General features: G+C 38.4%; 1 pseudogene; it reads right to left on the minus strand.

The window, feature by feature from the left end:
• The window catches only part of LOC101352026 (polycomb complex protein BMI-1 pseudogene), a 41,368-nt pseudogene extending 35,297 nt beyond the window's left edge, over positions 1-6,071 (minus strand).
• Between the last annotated feature and the right edge of the window lie 1,881 nt (positions 6,072-7,952).

The raw sequence follows: 7,952 nt of genomic DNA on the forward strand, positions 1-7,952 counted from the left end.
TTTGTCTATTTTTTCCTCATTTTTGTCTGCTTTTTGCTTCAGCTCTTGGAGAATTCTGAGTGTTAGAGATTTGAATTCCCTATCAGGTAGTTCTACTGCCTTTTCTTCTACTGGAAAGTCATCTGGTGTTTTATTTTGGATGCCTACTGGAACCATCTTGTCTTTTTTTTATATGTTTTAATATTGTCTGCTGTCTTTGGGACATTCAGTAGTTATTTTCCTCATTTATTAATTGTAGATTTGTTTGTTTCATCCTGATTTTTTGTTTTATTTGCTTATATCTGAGTGGGCGGCCTGTGCATTCTTTGTTGTTTGCTCATCTGTGGGCATGATACTTTTCACCTCCTTCTCCAATGGCCAGGGTCAGTCACTCAGTTATGGTATGGCAGGGCAGGTCTAGCTGAAGGGGAGATGCTGGGATGGTTTTTTTGTGGCATGTATTAGGGTAGACGGGGGTGCTGGGAATCAGTGCAGGGCAGATTCTGGTAGGCCGTGCCTGTGCTGCTCAGGGGAGTGATGGTCAGTGCATGGTGCAGGTAGGCAGGAAAGAGGGGGGAGATTGTAATGGGTGGAGCTAACAGCATTGAAAAGAAAAATAGACTGCTCCACAATAATAGTAAAAGAGTTCAACACACTTTCAGTGAAGGATAGAATATCCAGAAAGAAGCTCAGAGAAGACATGGAAGATCTAAATGCCACAATGAACCAAGTCAATCTCATAGACATATACAGAACACTCCATCCAACAGCAGCCAAGTATACTTCATTTTCCAATGCATATGGAACATTCTCCAGAATGGACCTCATATTAGTCCACAAAAACAATCCTTAACAGAATCCAAAGCATCGAAATATTATAGAGTATCTTTTCTGACCATAAAGCAATAAAAGTAGAAATCAACAACAGAAAAAGCAAGGAAAGAAATCAAATACTTGGAAACTGAACACCTTGCTCCAGAACTACTGGGTTATAGAGGAAATTAGGGACTGAAAAAAGAAATTCATATAATCAAATGAGAATGAAAACAAATCCTACCAGAAACTTTGGAACACAGTAAAAGCAGTGCTCAGAGATCAATTTATAGCAATAAATGCACACATCTAAAAAGGAAAAAAGGGCCAAAATCAAAACATTAACCCTACGACTCAAACAAATAGAAAAGGAGCAGCAAAAGAAGCCCTCGGCCACCAGAAAAAAGCAAATAATAAAAATTAAAGCAGAATTAAATGAAATACAGAGTAGAAAAACAGTTGAAAGAGTTAACAAGACCAAAAGCTTGTTCTGTGAAAGGTCAAGAAAATTGATAAACCACTGGCCAAACTGACAAAAGAAAAACAGGAGAGGAAACATATAACCTGAATAAAAAATGAGATGGGCGATAGCACAACAGACCTATCTGAAATTAAAAGAATCATAACAGAACGCTATGAAAAATTGTACTCCAACAAATTTGATAACCTAGAAGAAATGGACAAATTTCTAGAAACACACTACCCCCCTAAGCTGACACAAACAGAGGTAGAACTAATAAATAAACCTATCACAAAAGAGAGATTGAAATGGTAATTATAAAACTCTCAACCAAAAAAAGCCCTGCCCCTGACAGTTTCAAAGGAGAACGCTACCAAACTTTCAGAGAAGAGTTAACACCACTACTACTAAAGGCATTTCAGAGCATAGAAAAGGATGGAATACTCCCAAACTCATTCTATGAAGCCAGCACAACCTTGATACCAAAACCAGGTAAAGACACTACAAAAAAAGAAAATTACAGACCAATACCTCTCAGGAACATAGATGCAAAAGTCCTCAACAAAATTTTATCCAATAGAATTCAACAACATATCAAAAAATAATTCATTATACCCAAGTGGAATTTATACCAGATACGCAGGGATGGTTCAACATTAGAAAAACAATGAGTGTAATCCACCACATAAATAAAACAAAAGACAAAGAAACACATGATCTTATCAATTGATACAGGAAAGGCATTTGACAAAGTCCAACACAATTTCCTGATTAAAACTCTCAGCAAAATAAGAATAGAAGGGAAATTCCTCAACATAATAAAGGGCGTTTATACAAAGCCAACAGCCAACATCATCCTAAGTGGAGAGAGTCTGAAAGAATTCCACTTGAGAACGGGAACCAGACAAGGATGCCCTTTATCACCACTCTTATTCAACATTGTGCTGCAGGTCCTAGCCAGAGCAATTAGGCTAGAAAAAGAAATAAAGAGCATCCAAATTGGTAAGAAAGAAGTAAAAGTATCTCTATTTGCAGATGTTACAATCTTATATACAGAAAACCCCAAAGAATTCACAAGAAAACAACTGGAACTAATAGAAGATTTCAGCAAATTATCAGGATACAAGCTAAACATAGAAAAATCAATTGGATTCCTCTACACCAACAAAGAGAACTTCGAAGAGGAAATCACCAAATCAATACCATGTACAATAGCCCCCAAGATTAAATATTTCGGAATAAATCTAAACAGAGAGATGAAAGTCCTGTACAAAGAAAACTACAAGACACTACAGCAAGAAAACAAAAGAGATCTACGTAAGTGGAAAAACATACCTTGCTCATGGATAAGAAGACTCAACATTGTGAAAATGTCAATTCTACCCAACGCAAAGTATACCTACAATGCAATCCCGATCCAAATTCCAATGACATTTTTCAATGAGATGGAGAAGCAAATCACCAACTTCATAAGGAAAGGGAAGAGACCCCAGATAAGTAAAGATAAGTAAAGTTGAAGAACAAGAACAAGGTGGGAGGCCTCACACTACCTGATTTTAGAACCTATTATATTGCCACAGTAGTTAAAACAGCCTGGTACTGGTACAACGACAGATACATAGACCAGTGGAACAGGATTGAGAATCCGACATAAATTCATCCTCCTATGAGCAGCTGATCTTTGACAAAGGCCCAAAGCCTGTTAAATGGGGAAAAGACAGTCTCTTTAACAAATGATGCTAGCATAATTGAATATCCATCTGCAAAAAAAATGAAGCAAGACCCATACCTCACACCATGAACAAAAGCTAACTCAAAATGAATCAAAGACTTAAATATAAAATCTAAAAGGATAAAGATCATGGAAGAAAAAAATAGGAACAACATTAGGAGCCCTAATACATGGCATAAACAAAATACAGAGCATTACTAGCAATGTACAAACACCAGAAGAGAAACCAGATAACTGGGAACTCCTAAAAATCAAACACTTATGCTCATCAAAAGTCTTCACCAAAAGAGTAAAAAGACAACCTATAGACTGGGCAAAAACTTTTGGCTACTACATATCCGATCAGGGTCTAATCTTTAAAATCTACAAGATACTGCAAAATCTCAACAACAAAAAGACAAATAACCCTACTAAAAAATGGGCAAAGGGTATAAACAGGCACTTCACTAAAGAAGACATTCAGGTGACTAACAGACATGTGAGGAAATGCTCACGATAATTAGCCATTAGAGAAATGCAAATCAAAACTACAATGAGATTCCATCTCATCCCAACAAGGCTAGCATTAATCCAAAAAACACAAAATAACAAATGTTGGAGAGGTTGTAGAGAGACTGGAACACTTATACGCTCCTAGTGGGAATGTAAAATGGTACAACCACTTTGGAAATCGATTTGGCTCTTCCTTAAAAAAGCTAGAAATAAAAGTACCATATGATCCAGCAATCCTGCTCCTTGGAATATATCCTAGAGAAAAAAGGAGCTGTCACACGAATAGATATATGCACACACATGTTCATTGCAGCACTGTTCATGATAGCAAAAAGATAGAAACAACCTTGGTGCCCGTCAACAAATGAATGGATAAACAAATTATGGTATATTCATACATGGGAATACTATGCAACAGTAAATAAGAAGGATGAATCCACGAAAGATCTCATAACATAGATGAATCTGGAAGGCATTACAATGAGTTAAATTAGTTGCAAAAGGAAAAATATTGTATGAGACCACTATTATAAGAACTCAAGAAAAGGTTTAAACACAGAATAAAACATTCTTTGATGGTTACAAGGGTGGGGAGGGAGCAAAAGGGGAAATCACTAACTAGATAGTAGACAAGAATTATTTTAGGTGAAGGGAAGGACAACACACAATACAGGGGAAGTCAGCACAGCTGGACTAAACGAAAGCTAAGAAGTTTCCTGAATACAACCAAACACTTCAAGGGACAGTGTAGCAGGGGCTAGGGTCTGGGGTCCATGGTTTCAGGGGACATCTAGGTCTATTGGCATAATAAAGTTCATTAAGAAAATATTTTGCATCCCACTTTGGTGATTGGTGTCTGGAGTCTTAAAAGCTAGCAAGCGGCCATCTAAGATGCATCAATGGGTCCCAACCCACCTGGAGCAAAGGAGAATGAAGAATATCAAAGACACAAGGAAAATATTAGGCCAAGAAACATAAAGGGCCACAGAAACCAGAGACTTCATCAGCCTGAGACCAGAAAAACTAGATGGTGCCCAACTACCACCAATGACCACCCTTGCAGGGAACACAACAGAGAGTCCCTGATAGAGCAGGAGAAAAGTGGGATGCAAAACTCAAATTCTAGTAAAAAGACCAGACTTAATGGTCTGACTGAGACTGGAGGAACCCCAGAAGACATGAACCCTGGACTCTCTGTTAACTCAGAACTAAAACCATTCACAAAGCCAACTCTTCAGACAAAGATTAAACTGGACTATAAGACATAAAATGATACTCGTGGAGCGTATGCTTCTTAGTTCAAGTAGATACATGAGACTAAATGGGCGGCTCCTGTCCAGAGGTGAGATGAGAAGGCAGAGAGGGTCAGGAACTGGTTGAATGGGCATGGGAAGTGAGGAGTGGAAAGGAGGAGTGTGCTGTCACAGTATAGGGAGAGAAAAAAGGGTCACATAACAATGTATGTATAAATTTTTGTATGAGAGACTAACTTGAATTGTAAACGTTCACTTAAAGTACAACAATAAAAAAAAGACAAAAGAATATTGAATATACCATGGACTTCCAGAAGAAGGAACAAACCTGTCTTGGAGGAAGTACAGCCGGAATGCTCCTTGCAAGCGAGGATGTCTAGACTTCTCACATACTTTGGACATGTTATCTGGAGGGATCAGTCCCTGGAAAAGTACATTATGCTTAGGAAAGTAGAGGGTCAATGAAAATGAGGAAGACCCTCAACAAGAGGAGTTGACACAGTAGCTTCAACAATGGGCTCAAGCATCACAATGGTTGTGAGGATGGCACAGGACTGCGAGATGTTTCATTTTGTTGTACATAGGGTCGCTATGAGTCGGAACTGACTTGATAGCACCTAACAACAACAACTACTAAGGGCCATAGTTGGCACTTCCTCCAGTCTCTCTTGGACCAGTAAATCTGATATTTTTATGAATTTGAATTTTGTTCTACTTTTTTTTTCCCACTCTAACCAAGACCTTCTGTTGTGACCAAGGTCAGAGCAGCTGGTAGTGGTAGCTGGGCACCATCTAGTTCTTCTGGTCTCAGGATAGTGGAGGCTGTGGTTCCTGTGTTTCATTAGTCCTTTGGTCTAATTGTTCCCTTGAGTCTTTGGTTTCCTTTACTCTCCTTTGCTGCAGACTTAAAGGGATCAATAGTTGTATCTCAGATGGTCGCTTGAAAGCTTTTAAGATCGCAGATGCTACTCACCAAAGTAGAATGTAGAACATTGTCATTATGAACTATATTATGCCAATTGACGTAGATGTCCAAGACTATGGTCCTCAACCTTCAAATCCAGTAACTCAGTCCTGAGAAGTGTTTGGTGTTTTCTAGGATGTTTCCATTGCTTTGCCCTCTGTGTGCTTTATCATGAATATGAATATACATGGTGCACATACAAATATGTATGTAGAAATACTCACAGCAAAACCTATATATGCACATGGGTGTACTCCCATACACCCTCCTACATCTATTCAGCACCCATATCTACCTGTGTATCCACTCATAAACTATTGTTTGTTACTACTCTTGTTGCAGCAATACAAAATAAAAAGTTATAGTATTTACCGTCATGGTCTTATTCTTGCGTACCTCTCAGTGTCTTCCCTTGCATTCATTGTGTTGTGCTGACTTCCCCAATATTGTGTACTCCTTTTCCCTTCACCAAAGTTAACACGTGTCCAGTCTCTAGTTGCCTACAAGTCTGTTAGTTTTTCATACTGTAGTGGATTGTGTATTGCTGTGATGCTGGAACTATTCCACTGGTATTTCAAACACTAGAAGAGTCAGCCTTGGTGGACAGGTTTCAGCTGAGCTTCTAGACTAAGGCAGACTAGGAAGAAGGACCTAGTTGTCTACTTCTGAAAAAAAAATTAGCCCGTGAAAACTTTATGAATAGCAGCGGAACATTGTCTGATATAGTGCCCAAAATGAGCCCCTCAGGTTAGAAGGCACTCAAAATACGACAGAGGAAGAGTTGCTTCCTCAAAATAGAGTTAAACTTAATGACGTGGATGGAGTCAAGCTTTCAGCAGCTCCATTTGCTGATGTGGTACAAATCAAAATGGTAAGAAACAGCTGCAAACATCCAGCAATAACAGGAACATGCAATGAATGTACAAAGTATGAATTTAGAAAAATTGGAAATCGCCAAAAATGAAATGGAACTCATAAAGATCAAAATCCCAGGCATTAATTAGTTGAAATAGACTGGTACTGGTCATTTTGAATTGGACAATTGTATGGTCTACTCTGCCAGGAATGACAAATTGAAGAGGAATGTCATTGCATTCATCATTAAAAAGAACATTTCAAGATCTATCTTGAAGTCCAAAGCAGTGGTGATAGGATAATATTCATACAACTACAGGGACAACCAGTTAATATAGCTATTGTTTAAATTTACTCACCAACCACTAAGGCCAAAGATGAAGAAAGTGAAGATCTTTACCAACTTTTGCAGCCTGAAACTGATCAAACATGCAATCAAAATGCATTGATGATTACTGGTGATTGGAATGTGAAACTTGGAAACAAAGAAGAGGGAACAGTGGTTGGAAAATATGGCCTTGGTGATAGAAGTAATGCCAGAGATCATATGATATAATTTTGCAAGTTAAACGACTTCTTCATTGCAAATACCTTTTATCAACAGCATAAATGGTGACTATACATGTGGACCTCGCCAGGTGGAATACACAAGAATCAAACTGACTACCCCTGTACAATGGAAAAGCTCAATATCATCAGTTAGAACAAGGCCAGAGCCAACTGCAGAACAGACCATCAATTGCTCATATGCGAGTTCAATCTGAGGCTGAAGAAAATTGGAACAAATCCACAAGAGTCAAAGAACAATTTGAGTATATGTCAACTGAATTTAGAGACCATCTCAAGAACAGATTTGACGCATAGAACACTAACGACCAAAGGCAAGATGAGTTGTGGAATCAATCAAAGATATCATACGCGAAGAAAGCAAGAGGTCATTGAAAAGACAGGAAAGAAAGAAAAGACCAAAATGGATGTCAGAAGAGACTCTGAACTTGCTCTTGAACTTCGAGTAGCTAAAGCAAAAGGAAGAAATGATGAAATAAGGGAGCTGAACAGAAGATTTCAAAGGGTGGCTCGGAAACACAAAGTAAAGTATTATAAAGAAATGTTCAAAGACCTTGGGTTGGAAAACCAAAAGGGAAGAACATGCTCAGCATTTCTCAAGTTGAAAGAACCGAAGAAAAAATTCAAGCCTCGAGTTGCAATACTGAAGGATTCTATGAGGAAAATATTGAACGATACAGGAAGCATCAAAAGAAAATGGAGGACTTCCGGCAAGATGGCGCTCTAGGCAGAAACACCACACCGTCCCTCCACAACAAAGATCCGAAAAACTAAGCCAAACAGAGAATCAACAATCCTGAAACCCTAGAACATCAAATGAAGAGATAAAGAACTCAG

This window comes from Trichechus manatus, unplaced genomic scaffold, assembly GCF_000243295.1.
Source record: "Trichechus manatus latirostris isolate Lorelei unplaced genomic scaffold, TriManLat1.0 scaffold00070, whole genome shotgun sequence".
NCBI classification, from domain to species: domain Eukaryota; kingdom Metazoa; phylum Chordata; class Mammalia; order Sirenia; family Trichechidae; genus Trichechus; species Trichechus manatus.